The 13431-nt window shown below is 39.6% G+C and overlaps 1 pseudogene; it reads left to right on the top strand.

The window, feature by feature from the left end:
• Positions 1-1326: 1326 nt before the first annotated feature.
• LOC150055745 (tRNA (guanine(10)-N(2))-methyltransferase TRMT11 pseudogene) lies at positions 1327-2433 on the top strand (annotated as a pseudogene).
• Positions 2434-13431: the final 10998 nt, after the last annotated feature.

Genomic DNA, 13431 nt, shown 5'->3' on the forward strand with positions numbered 1-13431 from the left:
ATTTTTTTTTGCCAGTCCTGACTTGAACTCAGGGTCTGAGCACTGGCCTTGGGCTTTCTCAAGGTTAGATAGAGCTCTACCACTTGAGCCACAGCACCACGTCTGCCTTTTCTGTGTATGGAGTACCAAGGAATAAAACCTGGGTCTTCATGCTTCCCAGGCAAGCACTCTATCACTAGGTCAAATTCCTGGCCCCGATATCATTTTTAATGTAATTAATGAGAAGATACTTTTCTGATGTTAAGAGAGCTCTTCATTTGGGGAGATTCCAGACCTGGGGACCATCTAGAACCATTTCCTGTTAACATAATCACTTATAATCCAGTTGAGTTTCAGTTAAGAGCAGTTCAAGAATCTACAATTAGACACTAATGTAACTCAGATGTCTAGACTGTATTGAGGGTATAAGATTTTAAAGTGCATCAAAACTCTAAAATTTTACAATTAATAATCAAAAGTAGCACTTCCTTTTATTTGAGAGTTGGAGAAGATGACTATCATGAAATCATATCCTCACAAAGTAGAAGACTACAGAATGAAATCATCAATCAAACCATGGAAAGAAAGGGGATATTATCCACTCGATGTCTTTGCAAGTTTTAAGTGAGTACTGTGTGCTTGGAAATGAAAATCTGCAGGCAAAGTGATAGACAGGGAAAGTGAGCCTTCCCTTCTCTGTCCTCAGGGGATGTTAGACATTCTTAGGGATGTTTAGAATGAACAACACTCTTCTCTGAACTGTCCTCCAACTCAATTATCTTGGGTTGACCGGCCCTGAATAATGTCCTCATTGTGTCTTTGCCACATTGATAATGACTACCCCATGAGGATGATAATATTTAACAGATAGGCTAGTTCTAATCTTAATATAAAAGTAGTTTCCAAGAGAAGAAAAGCCAATATATGAGAAGTTTATTTCCCAAGATGATGCTTTACAGAAATTACAGGTATGCATTCCCGAAAGATATTGAAAATAATACTAATGAGCTAATAAGGTGTGATTACAATGGATTTAAGAAATTAGCTGTAGGCGTACATTATCCTGCAACCTGAACAGGTGCACGGGAGTACCTGGAGTTTCTGCTGGTGTTGTACCACATGAGGTATGCCTGTCTGGCCCTATTTTTTCACTGGTTATTTTGGAGATAGAACCTCAGAGACTTTTCTGCCCAGGGTGCCCCTACAACTACGATCCTCTGGATCTCAACCTCCTGAGTAGCTGAGGAAATAAAGTCTTTGCTTTTACTTTTTTGGGGTCAGTTCACCAATATTCAGGAAACTTACAGAAAGTCTCCATTTTGGATTCTCAACATTCCCTCTGAAGATATTGCAAGAAACTTAATGAAACAGACAATGTGTGCCAAGTCTATTTTTGAACTATGGGGTCATGGAAAAATCTTCTGAGGAGCTATATGCTTCTACATATAAGATAAAGATTCACACATTCAATAAAACAATGACACAAGAAGAAAAAAATCAAAAGAATGGATGCACTTGAGTTTCTGACATTTGAAGGAAAAGTAAAATTAAAGAAACATGTCTTCTCTGTTTTAGAGGATTACAGTCTGGACCTGAATTGCATACCAGAAAATCCACACAATATTTATTTTGGTAGATGGATTGCAGATGGACAGAGAGAGCTGATTGAGTCAAATACTGTACAAAAAAAGAGCCATTTTATTGGAAATACAAGCTGGTTTGTCATTCATTGTGGCTAACCATGGAAAAGTGAAAGAAAATGACATTGTCTTTGACCCATTTACTGGAACAGGTGGCTTGGCTTCCTTAATAGCCTCTGCTCATTTTGGTGCCTATGTGCACAGACATAGACTACAACACTGGCTTGGGAAAAACCAGTAGGATAAACCAGAAATGAAGAGCACCAGATGAAAATATCAGGGCAAACCTTTGTCAGAATGGTTTAGAGAAGTATTACCTTGATGTCCTGGTTTCAGATGCATCTAAACCTTCCTGGAGAAAGTGTGCATATTTTGATGCAATTATTACCGATGCCCCATATGTTATCCAAGAATCTACAAGACCACAGAAAGAGATACCAAAGGGGATGGAAAAGTGTCCAGAAAGCCACATTCCTGTTTCCTTGAGTTACCACCTGAATGATATGGTTTTTGACCTATTGAACTTTGCTGCTGAGACCCTTATATTAGTGGGAAGACTTCAGTTACACTGAAGAGATGGTGCCCTGCCACCCGTGACAAACTCATTAGTAACTGCGAGCAAAAGCTTTCCAGTCACACATCAAGATGCTTGATCACAATGGAGAAGGTGATAAAATTTGAGAGCCAGGACCAGTATGCACATCTGCTAAGTGATCATTTTCTACTCTACCAAGGCCATAATTCCTTCTGGGAGAAATACTTCAGTGGAGTAACAAAAAGAACTGCCAAGGAAGAAAAATCAAACCAGAACTAAACTTCCCTACGATCCTGCCATACCACTCCTGGGCATCTATCCTGAACACCATAACCCAAAGTATGCTCAGCTATGTTCATCTCTGCACTATTCACAATAGCCAGGCGATGGAAACAATGCAGATGCCCTACTGCAGATGAATGGATACAGAAAATGTGATATATATATACACAATGGAATTCTACATAGCCAACAGACAAGATAAAATAATGGCATTCGCAGGGAAGTGGATGAATCCAGAGCGAATCATGTTGAGTGAAACAAGTCAAGACCTAAGGAACAAAAGGTGCATGGTATCCTTAATATGTGGCTATTAGATCCAAACAGTACAAGAGCGAGGACTCAATATTTGGGTACCCAATGCTATGGACATGGTATTGGAAATATAAACGCAACTAAATAGACATAAAACCTATGACTCTATAGACATAATGTTTTATTACATAGATTAAAATGTATCTATGACATGCAAACCCTCAGCCTAATTATAACTATGTTCTAAAATCTAAGTGACAGTGATTATATAGATTCCCTTCTTGAATACTTGTTTGTTAAATACATCATTTGAAATATGATGTAAAAATCAGTGTTAATAAATTCTTTAATAAAAAAATAAATTTTAATAAAGAAAAAAGGAAGAAAGAAAGAAATTAACTGTAGTCCTGGGGTGTGAATGTTCTGGGTGGGGGAGGGGAGGAACTGGAACTATTGAATGTAAATATGGAACCTGATGATGATACTTGATGCATTCTGGCTGGTACAAGTAGAGAAACAGCCACACTAGCATTCCGCTGCAGTAATTCTAAATTTGAAATTGTCCTGACATGAAAGCCTTATTCTGATGACCTGTCTTTTGGAAAATTCGTGAAATGCTGCTCTTAGATCTCCTAGAACAAAAGCTGTTTTTTGTTTTGTTTTGTTCTTTTGTTGGTCGTGGGGCTTGAACTCTGGATCTGGGCATTGTCCCTGAGCTCTTCAGCTCATAGCTAGCACTCTACCACTTGAGCCACAGTGCCACTTCTGGTTTTCTGGTGGTTAATTTGAGATACGAGTTTCACAGACTTTCTTTCCTAGGCTGGCTTTGAAACTGCCATCCTCAGACCCTAACCTCCTAGGTAGCTAGGATTATAGGCTCATGCCCACACCTGGTCCTGTGCCCGGCTGGGTTGTTTTTTGTTTGTTTGTTTTTTCTCTCAATAGGAGCACAGTCTTTAAAGTTTCATATAGGGGGGCTGGGAGTATGGCTTAGTGGTAGAGTGCTTGCCTAGCATGAAGCCCTGGGTTTGATTCCTCAGAACTACATAAACACAAAAGGCCAGGAGTGGCGCTGTGGCTCAAGTGGTAGAGCATGAGCCTTGAACTAAAGAAGCTCAGAGACAGTGCCCAGGCCCTGAGTTTAACCCCAGAAATCGCAAAAAAAAAAAAAAAAAAGAAAGAAAGAAAGAAAGAAAAAAGTTACATATAGAGCTCTGTACATGCTTTGAATTAGGTTTAATTATAATAGGAAATCAACATAACTGCATAGCCAAATATAGACACAGAATGTAAGCAGAATCTTTTCTTAAAATTTTAATTGTGGGGGCTGGGAGTTTGGCCTAGCGGTAGCGTACTTGCCTAAAGCGAAGGTCCAGGTTCGATTCCTCGGTACCACATACATAGAAAAAAGCCAGAAGTGGTGCTGTGGCTCAGGTGGTAGGACTCTAGCCTTGAGAAAGCCCAATGACAGTGTTCAGGCCTTGAGTTTAAGCCCCAGGACTGATTAAAAAAAATTTAATTTTGGTCTCATTGTGTAGTAAAAGTAGCTTGTTGACTGCCAAATGAAATGGGAGAATCCCTAAGTTACTTTCTAGCCTTGAACTGACTTTATTAGCTGTAGATAATGCTGACATTTACGTTTTTCTCTAAAACCATGTCAGATACTATGAATGGGGCAATCAGTGGGGCTTTTTACAACTCTGTGGTTATTTTGCTGGTTATTTTGGTTAAGGCTTCATCTATATTTATATGTTCTTCACAGACATGTCAGTTTTTAATGAACAATGGTTTTGTTTTACTGTTGTTATTAAGGAATTGTACAAGAGGGTTATGACTCCATAAGTCAGTAACAAGTATAATGCTTCTTAGACAATGTCACCCCTTCACTCTCTCATATTTTATCTTCCTCCCTGCCCATGAGTTTCTTAGAAGGACAGACTTTCATTTAATTTAGTTTTGTTGGAAAGGTGATGTACAGTGGGTCACGGTTATATAAGTAGGGTAAGGAGTAATTTCTTGTTGAACATTGTTAACTCTCTCATGTTCAACTCTCACCCCTTTCCCCAAGTTGTAAAGTTAATCTCCAACCTAATGTCTAGTAAGTATCACTGCTGCATTGGTTCATCCTTTGTGCTTTGTGTCACCATTTTGTTTTTCCCTGCCCTTCCCCAAATCAGATAAATGTATATATAAGACACAGGGTACCAGAATCAAAAACAGTGACTACCGGGGATAAACCAAAGGTTAAAAAAAAGTGAAAGAAAAAGAAATAACTTCATACAATACGTCAAAGACAACAACAAAAAAAAACCCTCTTTTTTTCCATATCTTGGAGCATCATTTTATCCAGTCATGTGTACATAACTATTGAGCTATTGTGATCCTCTGCTATGACTATCCTAGACATATACTAATGATTATAAGTGAGGAAAACCATGAAGCCTATGTTTCTTTGGGTCTGTCTTACTTCACTTAATAGTAAATCTTTTTCTAAATCTTTCCATTTCCTTACAAATGGGGCATTGCCATTCTTTCTGATGGAAGCATAGAATTCTCTTGTGTGTATTTACTACATTTTCTTGATCCATTCATCTACTGAGGGGCATCGGGGTTGTTTCCATATCTTGGCGATGGTAAATATGCTTGAGTGAACAGGTAGTGCTAGTAGCTTTAGTGTAGCCTTGCTTGTGATCATTTGGTAAATACCCAGGATTGAGATTGCTGGATCATGAAGGAGAAGTACTATATTTAGCCTTTTTGTGTGTGGTAGGGGAGGGGGATCATGGGGCTTAAACTCAGTGTGGGCTCTGTCAGTGGGATCATGTCTGGGTCTTCAATTCTATTCCCAGAATAATAAACTTTTTAACATTTTTTTTTGGTCAGTCATGGGACTTGAACTGTGGGCCTGGGCATTGTCCCTGGGCTCTTCAGCTCAAGGCTACCGCCCTACCTGGAGCCACAGCGCCACTTCCGCTTTTCTACTGGTTCATTGGAGATAAAGAGTCTCCAGGACTTGGAGGTAAGAGTCTCCAGGACTTTTTAGTGCGACGGCTGGCTTTGAACCACGATTCTCAGCCTCCTGAGTAGCTAGGATTACAGGCGTGAGCCATCCCACCCGACTTTAAGAAATATTTTTATGATCAGAGAAACTGGAACTCCTGGCACTTCTGCCTGAGATATGGAGAAGACAGAAAGTGACATCCAACCAATGAGCAGCAGCCAAGTTCCTACCCTTTTAGCAGGTTATGTCTGCTCAGCTGCCTTCTGATGAACGGACTTAGTTCACAGGCCTGCTCAGGTTTTCTTGCTATTATAGAGGTGTTTGTGTTGGATTTCTGTACAGACCCAAGTTCATACTCTGGTATAGTTTTTTCATGGTTGGAAGGATTGGTCCCATTTTTTTTCCTTTGGCATTTTCAAATTCTCATTTGTTCCTTCATGATGAAATTATGTTCTGATCTACAATTCTTGCCAACTGGCTTACTCTATACACTTGAAAACAGTGTCCATTCTAACAGGCTGAGACCATGATTTTTCTATAACTTCTTTAACATTCATGTAAATGCCAACTTTTGTCGTGGAAGAAAAAACTATGTTAAATGATGAGAGTTTGGGGATTTTTTTTCCCTGTTCTGCAAAAGGTCACAGCATTGTAAGTGTGTGAGCTTTCAGAGGATTGGCCTTCCGTCTCTGAGCTATAATGAGAAGCAGTTGATCTGTCAGCAGAGTGATTTTTTTTTTGAGGATGCACATACGGTTACATCAAAGCAAAGCGAACTAGTGACTAACCCCAAACACTTTTCTAAATGACTTGTGGATAAAAAGTAGTTATGCACTTTCTTAAAAACTTGAACATAATGCAAAAGAATGAACATACAATCCAAGACAATGTTTTTAAACGTTTGTCTTTAAAATAAAATGATACTGGAGCAAGTGAACATCCATAGACCAAAATAGGTTGACTTCTATCTATATCTTATATTTCACGTGAAAGTTCACTTAAAAGTTAATCCTAGACTTAACTATAAACTATAATTTTTAGGAAAATTAGAGGAGGGAACATCTTTGTAAGTTAAGTCTAAGTAAAAAGCTTTTGGATTATATACCAAAAGTGTGATCCATAAAAGAAAAAAACTTGACAAGACCTTATAAATTTTTTTAAATTGTGCTGAGGCTAAGGCTTGAACTCAAGGCCTGGATACCATCCCATAGCTTTTTCTCACAAGGATGATGCCCTGCTACTCGAGCCACAGTTCCACTCCTGGCTTTTTGGTAGTTAATGGGAAAGAAGAGGCTCATAGACCTTCCTGTCCAGGCTGCCTTTGATTCCTGAATTGTATAACCCTATTGCAGAAAGGGGGAAATCTGGATTTCCAGAAGAAAAAACATTGTTCAAGCAAGGTAAATTATGCACCCACACTTATAAGTAACAAAAGCTATAGTTTTCAGAGGTCAATAAATATCCCAAGGTCTTCTAGTAAAGTTAGGCTGTCCTGTTGAAGCCTGTGAAGTGACCAGGAGATTGCTGTACCTCCAAGAATTTCCACTCTCTCAGATCATTCTCAACAATACTTGTACATGTGTGTTTTTTCTTTCAGTCATGCACCCATGGACTCTTTATCAATTATTGGTTCTCCTGCCTCCCTGACGAGTAAAACACAATAGGATATAGAACCCATGAAGATTCTGAACAAAAGTTTGTTCCCTTGAATGCTTTTCCCAAAACAGAATTGACTCATTTTATCTGAGTGGCTCTGTGAGGTAGAACAATAATGATTGATATGGTCCAATGGCTTAAGAGGTATAGACAAAGTCTTCACTTTTCTTTTTAGAAAGGAAGTCAAGGATACACGGAACGAAGGGTGAGAACTAGGAAGTTAACTGGTCAGGAATGTCTGCAAATCAACTGCCAACCACTGAGTCAATAGACCTAATATTGGCAGGATGATCTGCGTGGAAGCCTGCTCAGCGAAGGGAGCAAATGCCTTATCTTGACTTTTCACTTTCCTATTAGGAGTAAGTATATTCTTGTCTGTTCCTTTGAAGCTGTGTATACATTTTTAAATTAAGAGTTGAGATTCAGTAGGACTGAATGTAGCTGATTTTATTCTTCTTGGAATATGAGTATCTTAAAGTATTATCTACAAATGTTTAACTTAGAATAACCTGGCACACACACATGCACAACTCTTAGCATCTCATCTCTGTGTGTTTACTTAAACATACAAAAATAAAATTAAGTCACTTAGGAGCAAAATGCCTACTAGCTATTTTCGTATTTGATTTCATTATCTCTGTTTGTGCTATGGGATTTCAATTCACGTGTCAATCTCTGAGTAGAGTACACCTCGGTCACTACCACCCCTTCCATCACTTCTCCCATCTCTTCCGTCCCCACAGATCCCGTTAAGCTACCCAGCTCCATTTTCACTCGTGTTCACCCACTCTTCCTCTCTCCATACATCTGTCTACCTTTTATTTTCATTTTTGCCAATCCTGGGGCTTGAGTTCAGAAGCCAGGCATTGTCCTTGAGCTTTCCTCAAGGCTAGCCCTGTACCACTTGTGACACAGCACCACTTCCAGCTTTTTCTGTATATATGGTACTAAGAAATCGAACCCAGGGCTTCATGCAAGCGAAACACTCTACCGCTAGGTCATGCTCTCAATTCTATTTTATCTTTTTTTTTTAACTATCAAATTAAACCCATTTCTTTTCTCTCTCTCCAATTATCTTTGACCAAACACAACAAAATTTTGATCTCAATGTGTCTCTAAAAGGAATTTTTCTAAGTAACAAATGCTCTTAGAAAGTAGAATACTATTCTAGTTCATTATAAATAGATTAGCAACAACAACAAAACTCTTTTTTACTGATCCTAGGGCTTAACCTCAGGGCCTGAGCTCTACCTCTGAGCTGCTTTTGCTCAAGGCTAATGCTCTACCTCTTGAGTCACAGCACCACTTCCGGTTTGTTTTCTATTGAAGATAAAAGTCTCATAGACTTTCCTGCCTGGGATGGCTTCCTTAGGTCTTAGCCTCCTAAGTAGTTAGGATTGCAGGTGTGAGCCACCAACACCCAGCTTAGAAAACAGTCTTAACAATATAAACTGGTGGTACCAGTTACTGTACAAGAAAGAACAAAAATGACTCTTATCTGTTCATGTATTTTTATAGCTTTCATTTAATTCTGTGTTCCATTTCTAAGAACCTCATAAATGTAAAAGTCTCTGTTTTGCTACCAGCTTTTCCGGATGTGATTCACAACTCTGTCAAGAAAAATCTAATAAATCTTTTATTAGATATGAATTAATATTTTAATTGTAACTTAGGGGACAAAGACAAGATCCTGCTTTGAACAGATTGGGATTTTTTTAATGTCATCCTTCAAATTAGCAATAACACTGCTGCTCTTTGTACTGGCTCTATCATCTATCATGCGCGCATCTGGCCTTGTGGGCATCATTGTAAATGGAGAAAGCTACTGACTTCGTATCGGTTGTCTTTTTTTCTTAAGGTCTCTTATTGCATTTCCAGGGCTTGTCTCTGAGGCAAACACAGGCTGCTTTGAAATTGCATCTTGACTTTCCCTGGCCTGTGTCAGGAGGATCCAGCAGTAAGATCCCTGAATAATACCACCTGACCTCAAGACATGGAAGACATGAAACCAGCAAGTTCTCAAAACACAATAGCTAGAATGGGCTCTCTTGTTCACTCTGCTTCACTTTCTCCTCCCTCCTTTCCTTTCTCCTTCCCTCCTCCTTCTCTCTCCCCCCTCCTTCTTCTCCTCCCTCTCCCTTCTCTCCCTCCTTCCTCCCTTCTTTCCTCCCTCCCTCCCTTCCTTTCTTCCTTTTGTGTTCTCGTACTGAGTCTTGAACTCAGGAACTTATCCTCTTGCCTAGCTTTTTTTCCCTCAGGGTTGATGCTCTATAACTTAAACCAGCCTCCACTTCTGGCAGTTTGCTGGCTAATTCAAAATTACCTTTTCTTCCTAAGCTAGCTTTGAACCTCAATAGCTAGGATCAAAGGCATGAGACACTGCCACCCAGCTCAACTCTTACACTTTCTTACACTTGCCATCAATCTATGAAGCAACATTGGTGTTGCTTCATAGTCTAAAGCTTGTTTATTTTTAAATTTACTGCCCTTATATTTAATTAATTTAAGCTTATATTTAATTAATTTGAGGAGATATGTTCTCATTGTATAGTCCATGGCTTTAAACTCATGATCCTCCTGCCTCCGCCTCTCAAATTCTAGGGTTATATATAGTTCTTTCATTGTCGTTTGACAAATATTTCTGCCAGGGTGATTTCTGGTATGGTATATTTCATCTAAAAGTTCTTCTAAGCCAAAAATTTGACTTTTGTAAACAGGGAGTTTGATAACATCTTAGTTGGATTTTTTAGACTAATGGGAAAAAAGAACATAATATAGGGAAAAATGCATTTCTCATGCCAAAAAAAAATAGACACGTTTTGCCTGTGCTAAATTTTTAACAAAGATTACAGCATTCAATCCACCCGTCATTATCATCTGTGACTTGGACTTCTGTAAATTACACTTGAGCTATAATTCATAGCATTCTTTCTTCCAAGAAGTTCAGTGGTGATTCCGCTACTCACAAGACAGGCAGCCACCATTTCTGCCTAATTCCAAAACCTTCTACCCCCTAAAACCTTTATCCTCATTTGCTGCCATTCTCTCCATCTTCGAGCAACCAACTTGTCTGTCTTCTGCTCTGCCTCTTATTCTGGACCCTGAAGTAGCATTATACAATAGTTGGCCTTTGGGTTCTGCTCCTTTTACTCATGCTTGTACTCTCAAGGAACATCCATACTGTAATGTGCCTCACTTGTTCCTGTTTAGAGTTCCTTTCACTTAATCTCCCATTTCTCCTGGAGTGTCCAAGTACCTTCTTTCTTAAGCATCCAAATGCTGTTTTTCCATGTAAACCAGATCATGGCACTTCTTCAAACCACCCTTAGGCTTCATTTTACTTAGATATAAATTAGAATCTTTATCATGGCTTCCAAAAGTTATGTGTGATCAGGACTCAACACTTGCTGCTTATTTAACCTTAACTCCTTCCCAGCATTCCATCACTCACTCACTCACTCACTATGCACGTCGCAAGGACTTGCTTCCCCAAGAATCAATTTCTTTCCAGTTTGTTTCTACCTCAAGACTTACGCAGCTTTTCTTTCTGGAGCTCCACGCTTGATTCATCTTTCAGGCCTCCCACATCACTCCTCAGAGAGATATACCAACAGGTCTGTATCGAGACGCTTTCTCTCAACTCCAAGTTGCCTTATATGATCTCATTACTCTGGTATAATTGCTTGATAGCATTTACACTATCTGTGGTTGGTATTTACTTACATACTTATCTGACTCTCCTCAAAGTGTGCTAATTCCATCCATGCAGAGAATTGAATGGAATGGGTCACTGCTTATAGAATAATCTAGTAGAACAATCAGATGGCACATGAAGGACTGCATAACTAGCTTACCTACAACTCTAAAGTCTTTCTAAATCTTGTCTCTGTCTTCAGTCTTGAAGCTGGTTCTCTGCTTATTACTAGCTCTCTTATTGCCAATTACTGCCTGGCTGGAATTCTACCAATTACCAACTCATACCTCATTCTTCTACCCTTATACTTCCATGACAAACTAGGAGGTTTGGCTACCCTGCACTCTTACACTCTACTTGAGCCTTCTTTCTTCCAGGTTGTCTATAAAGCAACATTCTCTTTTCAACTTGCAGTGAAGAACAGGAGAGCTATTCCAGGAGATGATTCCAGTATGATGTTAAGAGTCAGATGCCCATTCTGGAGCAGAGTCCACAAAAACTCAGGAGCCATGCTGGAGCTAGGCTGGAGCTAGGCTGGAGCTAGGCTGGAGCAAATGCAGGTAGAAGCTCAGTCTGGATTGAAATGTTTATTATTAAGTTATTCAGGCTTTGCCCAAAGATCTGGATTTAAGCTGAACTGGAATGCTGGGACAAAAGGTGATTTGTACACTCAGCTTCTATCTAGTTCCTTGTCCCAGCCTTTGTCCTAGGGAAATAAAGTGACCAGAGGCTCCACTCCCCACTCCTTTCATCTCTCAATATCTATATCCTGAAGTTATTTACAATCTTTGCACTTCATTTATTCATTTCTTAGGAATAGTAGACCAAAGTGCAGCAATCTTGAATAAAATATGTTCTTGGTTGTTCATGATCTTGGACCATATCTTAAAATCTGACCTTTCTCATGTTTTCCTGTACATTACTTTAAAATGATACACTGAGCTCTGTCCTGATGTGCTTACAGCTCTAGCTATTTGTGCATGGGTTTGGGGTCCTTTATCAAATTCTGTACCTAGATGTAGCTTCAAAGGGCATGTCTTGCTTGTGGTAGATTGCACATACTATCTTCAAGCATTGAAACCCCTGGTTTTGTTAGCAGAGTTGAATGGTATAATTCTCACATGTGTTCACATCCTTAAGCAGACTGTATAATCTCTTTCTAAATGAAAATTATTTGACAAATACATGCGTATGTGAGTATGCTAGCACTAAGTCCTCAGGCTCTCTCACCGGTTTTTCCTCTCAAAGCTACTGCTTTACTACTTGAGCCACAGCTCCACTTCGGCTTTTTGCTGCTTCATTGGAGATAAGAGTCTCATGGAGTTTCCTGCTTGGACTGTCTTCCAACAAGTATCCTCAGAATTCAGCTTCCTGAGTAGCTAGGATTGCAGGCATGAGCCAGTGGTAACTGGTTCAAATGATACTTTTGCCACTCCTTGAACAAAAACTACAATGGAGAAGGGAATTAAAGTAACTCATATTATCTCTCTGCTTTGGACGGACTGTGGGGAGGGGAAGAAGAAGGCAAAACCGAACTGTCTCAAAAGTCAGGGATCCTCAACTTTAAATTGCTAGTGGTGATGCTTCATCTTTCACAATGTATTTTTCCAACACTTTTAAGAATAATTTTCCCCACAATACTTTTACATTTCAGAAATGCCATAAATATTAATTGAAATAGCATGCATATGACTGACTACCTGTCAGGAAAAAACCTTTCAGAATGATATTCTGGGGCCGAGAGTTTGACCTAATGATAGAGTACTTGCGTAGCATGTACAAGACCTGGGTTCAATTCCTCGGTGCCACATACATAGAAAAAGCCAGAAGTGGTGCTGTGGCTCAAGTGATAGAGCGCTAGCCTTAAGAAAGCCCAGGGACAGTGCTCAGGCCCTGAGTTCAAGCCCCAGGACTGGCAAAAAAAAAAAAAAAAAGAAAGAAAGAAAGAAAAAAGAAGGAAGGAAGGAAGGAAGGAAGGAAGAAAAGAGAGGGAGGAAGGGAGGAAAGAAGGAGGGAGGGGATGGAGGGAGGAAGGAAAAAGAGCTGGGCGCCAGTGGCTCACACCTGTAATCCTAGCTACTCAGGAGGCTGAGATCTGTGGTTCAAAGCCAACACAGGCACAAAAGTCCTTGAGACTCTTATCTCTACTTAATCACCAGAAGTGACGCTGTGATTCAAGCGGAAGAGGGTAACGTTGACTGAAGAGCTCAAGGACAACGCCCAGGCCCAGAGTTCAAGCCCCACGACTGACCAAAAAAAAAAAAAAAACAAAAACAATCTATTTCTTGCCCTTTCTTGGAGATTTTCAAAGGAAGCCAAAAGAAGACCAATTTTCCTGTTTCGTGTGGAAAGAAATTTAGAGCGCTTGTCGTAGAGGAGGCTGCTTGCAGAC

This window comes from Megascapheus bottae, chromosome 13 (assembly GCF_031878675.1).
Source record: "Megascapheus bottae isolate mThoBot1 chromosome 13, mThoBot2.hap1, whole genome shotgun sequence".
Lineage (NCBI taxonomy): Eukaryota > Metazoa > Chordata > Mammalia > Rodentia > Geomyidae > Megascapheus > Megascapheus bottae.